The sequence below is a fragment of the Otolemur garnettii genome, unplaced genomic scaffold (assembly GCF_000181295.1).
Source record: "Otolemur garnettii isolate 467f Iridium unplaced genomic scaffold, OtoGar3 scaffold00138, whole genome shotgun sequence".
NCBI lineage: Eukaryota > Metazoa > Chordata > Mammalia > Primates > Galagidae > Otolemur > Otolemur garnettii.
Genome location: NW_003852533.1, coordinates 4492869 through 4503812, shown reverse-complemented (window position 1 = coordinate 4503812; position 10944 = coordinate 4492869). Strand labels below are relative to the sequence as shown.

Below are 10944 nucleotides of genomic sequence, written 5' to 3'. Positions count from 1 at the left end.
TGGGGATAAGGCCAGGGAGGGGGTAGGGGCTGCATCTGCCCCTTCTTGTGGGGGCAACAGAGCTGCTCAGACAAGTACAGCACCATGATCTCAGGTGTTAGTGGAAGACCCCACATGTGCTATGGAAGGAGACAAATCAGGAGCCACATCTGTAGCCATTGCCATGGTCTAGAGTGATGAGGGACACAGTGGCTGGAACAAAGACTGTAGAGAAGGAGAGAGCCCAGCAGTGGAGTGGAAGAAGCAGGTGAGAGGGTATAGGGCTACAAAGTTTTGGCGGCTACAAGAGCATTCTGCATATTTCTAAGAAAGTCTAAAATTTAACCGTCCAATGAGTGAAATTTGTTGTATGAGAGACACATTTATTTCCTTTAAAAGGTACTTTATTTTTGGCCAATAAAGTTGTTACTGTTAGAAAACTAGGCAGAGCCAACATTACTTCTCATCTGTGTACCAGCCCCATGCTAATGCAGTGGCCATTTCCCTCTGCCAAGGCCTTGGTCTTGGACATTGGAGGAATGAATCCATGGACCATGTGAATAAGCGAAAAGACAGAACATATTGATAGATAAAGATATAGATGCTGGGATCAAGATGGCAGACCAGAGGCTTGTTCAGCTGAGCCTCCTAGAACAACTGGAGAAAAAGAGAGAACCCAGCCATATCTGGCATAGGAACCTTACCCAGAGTCGTGGCTCAAGGAGCCCAGCAAGGAGGTGGTGAGCTGGATACAGCGTGTGATCCAGAGATGTGGAAATCTGATGAATTTGGCAAGTGATTGTGACCCCCTTGGGATGCGGTGGCACCCCACAGAGGTCCAGGATAGAAGGAAGCCTTTCCAGAGTTTTCAGTAGTTGGGGGAAGCTGCACATTGAGTGGAAAGCTTAGAAGAGTGGGTAGACTTGAACAGTAAACAGCAACCAGATTTGAATGCCAGTTGGAGTGGACTTGCCATAGGTTTGGTAGCTAGCGAGGCAGCCATACTGAGAAGGGCTCAGTGGGTAGGGGCTGCCATTGTGAGAAGATCTCAGCAGAGTCATAAAGTACAGCCATCTTAATTCCATCTGTGGGATCAGAACTCCACTCTTGGGACAGACTGAGGGACTCCCGCACCCCATGGGAACTGGAGTCAGGGGACACTGTGAGACCTGCCCCTGAAGGATTCTTGTGAACTTTAAGACACCAACCCGGCAGGATATGAAAGCTGAGGAAACAATCAGGGGATTACCCAAGGCAACTAAGTTGGGAAGAAGGACTGCAGAGGTTGCTGGCTGTGCTGTCTCCTAAAAATACCACAGTGCCACCTGGTGTCCTGGTGACACATTGCAACATACTATCATCAAGAGCAAGGACTTCTGTTGGAAACAAAGGAAGTAGTGAGAAGGTAAAAGGAGAAAAAGGTGAACAAGAAGAAAGAACGCCTGAGGAGGAACCAACAGAAAAATTCAGGCAACGTGAAAAACCTAAACAGGAACTCCCCTAAGGAACCATGAGGTAGCTACTGCAGAAGACACAACCTATAAAGAATTAATGGACTTTACAGAAATAGAATTTAAAACATGGACGATAAAGACAATAAAAGGAATGGATGAGAAAATGGAAAGACAGAACCAAAAATTGGACAAGAGATAAGTAGAATAAAAAAAGGATATAGTGGAGCTTAAGGAAATAAAAGGCAATCAGGGAATGTAAAGATCAGTAGAAAGTATCAAAAATAGATTAGATGATGGAGAAGAAAGAACCTCAGAGCTAGAGGATAAAGTTTTCAAGTTAACCTAGGTAGTTAAAGAGGTAGAAAATAAGAGAAAGAAAGCAGAATAGGTGATTAGAGAACTATGAGACCCCCATGAAGCATTAAAACATATGAATAATAGAGATTCCTGAAGGGAAAGAAGATTGTCCCAAAGGAATGGAAGCCCTACTGGAGACTATTATAAATGAAAATGTCCCAAGTTTTACTAAAGATCCTGACAGTCCTCTCAGATGGATATCAAACCCCAGGTTATCTCAACTCAAATAATGAGTCATTATAAGACACATTGTAATGAACCTATCCGAAGTCAAGATGAAAGAAAAAATTCTGCAAGCAGCCAGGAGTAAGCACCAACAGACCTACAGGAGCAGAGCCATTAGGATGACAGAAGATTTTTCAACTGAAACCTTCCAAGCCAGAAAAGAATGGTCATCCACCTTTAACATTCCTAAAACAATTTTCAGCCCAGAATTCTATATCCTGCTAAACTAAGCTTGAAAATTGATGAACAAATTAAATCTTCTGCAGATATACAAGCACTGAGGAAATTTGCCACAAAAAGACCAGCTTTACAGGAAATACTTAGACCTATTCTCAACACCAACCACCACAATGGACCACCAACAAAGTAAACACCCTAAAAGAACCTAAAGGTCAAAACTTAACTTCCACAGTGGCTCAAAGGATAAAACTGCACAATAGATTTTCACAAAATAAGATGAATAGAACTCCACTGCACTTATCAATTTTGATTTTCTACATAATATCAATGGACTGAATTCCCCACTGAAGAGGCACAGACTGGCTGATTGGATAAAAAAGCACCACCCAGCCATATGCTGTCTCCTGGAGAAACATCTAGCCTTGAAGGACAAATCAAGACTCAGGATTAAGGGATAGAAAACAGTATTTCAAGCAAATGGAAATCAGAAGAAAGGAGGGGTTACAATCTTATTTTCAGATACAAGCAATTTAAAGCAACCAAAATTAAGAAAGATAATTATGGACACTTTATACTGGTCAAAGGAACAATAACAAAAAGAAGACATTTCAATTTTAAATATTTATGCACCCAACTTAAACTATCCCAGATTTATAAAACAGACCTTGATGGATCTGAGCACTATGATAGCTCACAACACCATTATAGTCAGAGACTTTAACACCCCTCTGACAGAACTGGACAGATCTGAAAAAAAACCAAATAGATAGATCTAAATAGAAACCAAAGATACAAAAGACTGAAATGTGACCTTAGAACAAATGGGATTAATAGACACATACAGAACACAACATCCCAAAGCTAAGAAATGTACATTTTTTGTCATCAACCCATGGTATGTACTCAAAATCGACCGCATTCTGGGATACAAATCAAACCTCCTCTCAAAATTAAAAGAATAGAAATTATACCTTGTGTCTTCTCAGACCACAAGGCAATAAAGGTGGGATTCAACTCTAACAAAAACATTCTTCCCCACACAGAGACTTGCAAATTAAACAACTTTATGGTGAATGATAATTGGGTTCAGGAAGAGATAAAAGAGGAAATTGTTAAATTCCTCAAACATAACAACAATGAAGACACAAGTTACCAAAACCTGTGTGATACAGCAAAATCAGTCTTCAGAGGGAAATTTATTGCATTGGATACCTACATTCAAAAAACAGAGTGCACATCAACAAACTCATGAACCATCTTATGGAATTGGAAAAAGAGGAACAATCTAATCTCAAACCCAGCAGAAGAAAGGAAATAACCAAAATTAAATCAGAGAATAATGAAATTAAAAACAAAAGAATCATTCAGAAAATTAACAAAATAAAAAGTTGGGTTTTTTTGAAAAAATAAATAAAACTGATAAACTTTTGGCCAGGTTAACTAGAAACAGAAAAGTAAAATCTTTAATAACCTCAGTCAGAAACAATAAAGGGAAAATAACAACAAATACCACTGAGATACAAAAGATCATCTCTGACTACTACAAGAAACTCTATGCCCAGAAATTTGGTAATGTGGAGGAAATGGATCAACATGTGGAATCACACCCTCTCCCTAGACTTAATCAAGAAGAAGTAGATCTCTTGAACAGACCAATTTCAAGAACTAAGATTAAAGAAACAATTTAAAAAACTCCCAACAAAAAAATGCCCTGGTCCAGATGGCTTCACACCAGAATTCTATCAAACCTTCAAAGTAAAGCTTATACCCATACTGCAGAAATTATTCCCAAAAATTGAGAAGGAAGGAATCTTCTCCAACACATTCTATGAGGCAAACATCACCCTGATACCAAAACCAGGAAAAGACCCAACTAAAAAGAATTTCAGACCAATTTCACTAATGAATATAAATGCAAAAATTCTCAACAAAATCCTAGCCAGTAGATTACAGCTACACATTTAAAAAATCATTCATCATGATCAAGTAGGTTTCATCCTACAAGGTACAAGGGATACAAGGCTGGTTTAACATATGCAAGTCCATAAACAGTATTCACCATATCAACAGAAGCAAAAACAAAGACCATATGATCCTCTCAATACATGCAGAAAAAGCATTCAATAAAATTCAGCATCCTTTTCTAATTAGAACACTTAAGAATTTAGGCATAAGTGGCATGTTTCTTAATCTGATTGAAGCCATCTATGACAACCCCACAGCTAATATTATACTGAATGGAGTAAAACTGAAAGCTTTTCCACTCAGAACTAAAACCAGATAAGATTGTCCTCTGTCACCATTACTATTCAACATAGTGCTAGAAGTTCTAGCCAATACAGTCAGGCAATAAAGGCATCCAAATAGGAGCAGAGGAGGTCAAACTCTTGCTGTTTGCCAATGATATGATTTTTTACTTAGAGAACCCCAAAGTCTCAACCACAAGACTCCTGGAAGTGATCAAAAAATATAACAATGTCTCAGGATATAAAATCAATGTCCACAAATCAGTAGCCAATAACAACCAAGATGAGAAGCTAATCAAGAACACAATTCTCTTCATAGTAGCTTTAAAAAAAATACCTAGGAATATACCTAACAAAACCGGTGAAGGACCACTACAAAGAAAATTATGAAACCCTAAGAAAAGAAATAGCAGAACATATTAACAAATGGAAGCATATATGCCATGCTCATGGCTGGGAAGAATCAACATTGTTAAAATGTCTATACTTCCCAAAGTAATCTACAGATTCAATGCAATCACCTTTAAAATAGCCATCATCATACTTTCAAGATTTGAAAAAAATAATTCTTCATTTTGTACAGAACCAGAAGAAACTCTGTATATCCAAGGCAATTCTTAATAATAAAAACAAAGGCAGCCTACCAGAATTTAGGCTGTACTACAAGGCCATCGTGATCAAAACAGCATGGTGTTGGCACAAAAATAGAGACATTGATATTTGGAACCAAATACAAAACCATGAGATGAAACTAACCTCTTACAGCCACCTGATCTTTGATAAACCAAACAAGAACATACACTGGGAAAAAGAATCTCTATTCAGTAAATGGTGTTGAGAGAACTGAATAACCACATGTAAAAGACTAAGGCTGGACCCACACCTCTCATTACTTACAAAAATCGATTCAAGTTGGATAAAAGACTTAAGTCTAAGGAAATAAACAATAAAAATCCTCAAAGAAAGTGTGGAGAAAACACTTGAAGATATCAGCCTGGGTAAAGATACTTCTATGGCAATTGCAACGAAAACAAAAATAAACAAATGGAACTTAATTAAACTGAAAGCTAAGGAAACAACATCCAAAGCAAACAGACGACCTTCAGAATGGGAAAAGATTTTTGCATATTATGAATCAGACAAAAGCCTGATATGGATCAGGCTATAGGATCTATAGAGAATTCAAATTGATCGATAAAAAAAGCCAACAATCCCATATATTACTGGGCAAGAGACATGAATAGAACCTTCTCTAAAGAAAACAGATGAATGGCTAACATATGAAAAAATTCTCATCACCCCTACTCATCAGAGAAATGCAAATTAAAACTACCCTGAGATGTCACCTAACCCCAGTGAGAATGGCCCACATCACAAAGTCTCAAAGCTGCAGATGCTGGTGTGGATGTGAAGAGAAAGGAACACTTTTACACTGCTGGTGGGACTGCAAACTAATACAACCTTTTTAAAAGGAAGTATGGAGAATCCTCAGAGAACTCAACCTAGACCTCCCATTTGATCCTGCAATCCCATTCCTAGGCATCTACCCAGAAGAAAAAAATCCTTTTGTCATAAGGATATTTGCACTGGACTGTTTATTGCAGCTCAATTTACAATTACCAAAATGTGGAAACAGCCTAAACGCCCACCAAACCAGGAATGGATTAACAAGCTGTGGTGTATGGAATACTATTCAGCCATTAATAAGATGGAGACTTTACATCTTTTGTATTAACCTGGATGGAAACGGAACACACTCTTCTTAGTAAAGTATGACAAGAATGGAGAAACAAGAATCCAATGAACCCAATTCTGATATGAAGGCAGCAGATGAGCTAATACAAGTGGGGTGTAAGGGAATGAGGGATCCAGGAGACTGGAGGAGGGAGGGAAATGGGGGTCATGGTGTGTGGCACATCTCTTGGGGGTGGAACACAATTATAAAAGGGACTTCATCTAACAAATACAATCAGCGAACCTAATTCCTTGTACCCTCAATGAATCGCAAACAATGAAAAAAATTAAAAAAGAAATAGATAAGGGGAGGGGGGAACAGGACCCCAGCAGCAGATGGGGGACCTGAGTGGGGCACCCACCTGGGCCCTCTGTCTAGGGGATCATATACAGCTTTTCCTAGCCTGCGGGCAGGGGATTTGGGGAGATGGAATGTATGCCTCGAATATTTCACGGTCATTCAGTGCCAGAAGTTAATTTTAAAACCACTACAGTGCAGAGGAATATGGTCCCCCTTAGCTGTGCTTCTCTGCTAGGGAGGGTCAGCAGCGTGTGTTCTGAGAGAGGAGGCCTAGGCAAGATACCCCTTGGGCCACTTTTTTTTTTTAATTGAATGGTAACTATGTACATTAATGCACTTCTGGGGTACAGTGTGGGGTTTTCACATGGGCCACTTTTTATGAGCATGTTTGTCCACAGAATGTGGCCTGCAGAGAACCTGTTTGTGCCTAAAAGTGGGGTCTGTGATGAGACCGAGTCTGAGCTCACCTCCGCCTAGAAAATGGGGGTCCCCGTCCAGGCCTGAATAGGAACCTGCATCATTCAGACTCTGAGCGTGCATGATTTTCACAATAGCAGGGGAGATGCTGTTGTGATCCCATCAACACATGAGGACACTGAGACTCCCAGGGACTGAGTAGCTGGCCAAGGTCCTAAGCGAGGAGGGTCCAGGTCCACCTCACCCGACAGTGATCCGTCAGTGCTGGGACTTTTGTCTCATCCCAGAAAGAACATGAATGACCAGGAAAGCTGCTGCTAATTGTACAAAGTAAGCTCTTTGCTAAATGACCCCCTTTGAATGCCTGCAGAGCACGTGGCCTCTCTATGTGAATAACCACTATTAAGTAATTCACTGGGAAGACACCCAGCATCAGAACCACAGAGGCAGGAGACAGGAGTTCACACGTTACTTTGTGCTCTTTAAGGCTGTTGAATGGGAAATGTCACACCAAACAAACATCATGGTGTTCACATTTCAGAACACGGGGTCAAAACCCACATCTTAGGATTGACACTGGAATGGAAACTTGATAAACATTTTCTTAAAAATAAAAAACATATCTAGACTTTGAAATAAACTTTATTAAAATTATATGACATCTTAAAGAAATATAAGGACATGTGAAATATTTTAAGAATTAAATATTTTTAATGTAAATACATCTTTCCAAAAAAACTCATAGAGACTTTTATCTCATTAGTTGGGATACAGATGAGCCTGAGGGGTGATTAGAGCAGTTTCCTGCTGAGGAAAGTCAAGTCTCAGTGATGGATCGGAGCGTAATTAAAATGTCAGGGCAATAAATTGTGATGTGTGGCTGGGAAACCACTTGGATCATGAACCAGTGAGATTTATTGTTCCTTCTTTTCTTTTTCTCAAAACAAATGCTACTAACTGGCCAAGGTTTGCAAACCTTTAATTACTAATTGTGTGCCATAGATCTTTATGGGGCTGACTTTTAAGTTAAAAAAAATGTTTTTAATCTCTGCTGTGAAGCACAGGGGGAGATTAGAAATTGATTCAATAGTCATCTTAAAAGGAGGAAAAATGAGCTGAGGAAAGACATGCATTAATCCTGGGAAGATGAAAAGTTTCCATCCTTGATGTTAATCATCTGCTCTGCTGACCACTGAGAAAAGGCAAAGCAGGCTTGGTGCCCGTAGCTCAGTGTTTAGGGATGGTAGGTTTGAACCCGGCCTGGGCATGCTGCACAATGACAACTGCAACAAAAAAATAGCCAGTAACCAGTTTGATGAAAGTATTTCAAATTGTATATAAAGCCAGCACACTGTACCCTATGACTGCATTAATTTACATAGCTATGATTAAATTAAAAAAAAAAATAGCTGCATGTTGTGGCAGGTTCCTGCAGTCCCAGCTCCTTGGGAGGCTGAGGCAAGAGAATCGCTTAAGCCCAAGACTTTGAGGTTGCTCTGAGCTGTGATGCCACAGCACTCTACTGAGGACAACATAGTGAGACTGTCTTTAAAAAAAAAAAAAAGGCAAAGCAGAGCAGATGTTTTTCTCTTTGCTAGTAGCTTTCATTTTTTGTTGTACTTTTGATTTGTGCAATTCAGTTACTTTTTCCTCTTTTTTGGTTCTTTTTTGTTTTTCTTCTTTCTCATCATCACTTCACATGGGCAGTGAAAATTCAGAGGAGCGACAGGCAACTTACCTGGGATTTCTGGGCCATCAGCCACTTCGGCCACCACACCGACCAGCACCCCAGCCATCACACCGGCCATCACTCCAACCTTCCCCATGACACCCATCACCCCGACCGCTGCAGAGCACCCGCCCTGACATTCCCGAAAGCGCCACCTCCAAATAGCCCTCGTAATGTTCCAATATGCACCATATTCTTCTCGCTCCTTCCCTGTCAATGCATTCCGTCTTTAGCTTCCTGGCTATTATGTGTGTGTGTGTTCTGTCATGGCACCCTGTCACTCCTGACCTCTCCTGAGGCTTGTCTTCTCCAGCAGAAAGCATTGTCATTACGAAAGGATGTAAATGTTCACAGCACTTTCCCTGTGGCTCAGGAAATAACCGTTCTGAATACAATACTGAGTACAGTCTTCTCAGATTCTCAGTTCTGAGTATTATACCAAGTAGGGGTTCTCAGATCAGAAAATAACAATTTAGAGTATTATACCAAGTGTGGTGTTCTCAGATCAGGAAATAACAGCTCAGAATATTATACCGAGCACTGTGTTATCAGATCAGGAATTAGAATATTATACCAAGTTCTCAGATCAGGAAATAATAGTTCAGAGTATTATACCGAGTACTGTGTTCTCAGATCAGGAAGTAACAGTTCAGAGTATTATACTGAGTATTCTCAAATTCTCGGTTCTGAGTATTACACCAAGTACAGTCTTCTCAGGTTCTCAGTTCTGAGTATTATACTGAGTGCAGTGTTCTCAGATTAAAGGTTCAGAATATTACACCGAGTTCTCAGATCAGGAAATAACAGTTCAGAGTATTATACTGAGTATTCTCAGATTCTGAGTTCTGAATATTATACCAAGTACGGTGTTCTCAGATCAGAAAATAACAGTTCTGAATATTACACTGAGTACAGTGTTCTCAGATCAGGAAATAACAGCTATAAGTATTATACCAACTACTCGGATCAGGAGGTAACAGTTCTGAGTATTATACCGAGTACAGTGTTCTCAGATTCTCAGTTCTCAGTTGGCATTATACCAAGTATGGTGTTCTCAGATCAGGAAATAATGCTTCAGAGTATTATACCGAGTTCTTGGATCAGGAAATAACAGTTCTGAGTATTATACCAAGTACGTCATTCTTAGCTTCTCAGTTCTGAGTATTATTCCGAGTACAGTGTTATGGGATACGCTTTGTGTTTGTGGAATCACAAAATTGTTGTCAGAAAACAACTATGAAAATGAGATTATGTACCTAATGCTTTGAGTTGCTCACAGAGAAACTTGTTTTATTGTGTTTTCTTTGTTTCCTTCCTTCCTTCTCTCCTTTTTCCTTTGTTTTCCAAAGCAAAACTCTTAGAGTCTCTCTGTGTTCCTGTGTGCTTACGAGGATCCTGCTGTCCTCACATTTCAGCTTCTCGTAGTTCTGAGATTCTAATGCCCACTCCTGAACCTGGGCTCAGTCTGACCGTGTATTGGGAGCTGTCCTGTACACTGTGTGTCTCTGGGCTCAGTCTGGCCAGGTGCTGGGAGCTGTCCTGTACACTGTGTGTCTCTGGGCTCAGTCTTGCCGGGTGTTGGGAGCTGTCCTGTTCACCCCGCGTGTCTCTGCGCTCAGTCTGGCCATGTGCTGGGAGCTGTCCTGTGCACCATGTGTGTCTCTGCGCTCAGTCTGGCCGGGTGCTGGGAGCTGTCCTGTGCACTGTGTATGTCTCTGGGCTCAGTCTGGCCGGGTGTTGGGAGCTGTCCTATGCACCATGTGTGTCTCTGCGCTCAGTCTGGCCGGGTGCTGGGAGCTGTCCTGTGCACCGTGTGTGTCTCTGGCCTCAGTCTGGCTGGGTGCTGGGAGCTGTCCTGTACACTGTGTGTCTCTGGGCTCAGTCGGGCCGGGTGTTGGGAGCTGTCCTGTACACCGTGTGTCTCTGGGCTCAGTCTGGCCGGGTGTTGGGAGCTGTCCTGTGCACTATGTGTGTCTGCGCTCAGTCTGGCCGGGTGCTGGGAGCTGTCCTGTGTACTGTGTGTGTCTCTGGCCTCAGTCTGGCCGGGTGTTGGGAGCTGTCCTGTGCACTGTGTATGTCTCTGGACTCAGTCTGGCCGGGTGCTGGGAGCTGTCCTGTGCACCGTGTGTGTCTGGGCCCAGTCTGGCCGAGTGCTGGGAGCTGTCCTGTGCACCATGTGTGTCTCTGGGCTCAGTCTGGCTGGGTGCTGAGAGCTGTCCTGTGCACCGTGTATGTCTCTGGGCTCAGTCTGGCCGGGTGCTGGGAGCTGTCCTGTGCACCGTGTGTGTCTCTGGGCTCAGTCTGGCCGGGTGCTGGGAGCTG

General features: G+C 41.6%; 1 protein-coding gene across 2 annotated transcripts in view; it reads left to right on the top strand.

Annotated features, from left to right (window-relative positions):
• The window catches only part of GRIP1 (glutamate receptor interacting protein 1), a 270568-nt gene that overhangs the window by 182124 nt on the left and 77500 nt on the right, over positions 1–10944 (top strand). The gene's annotated exons all lie outside the window — the stretch shown is intronic.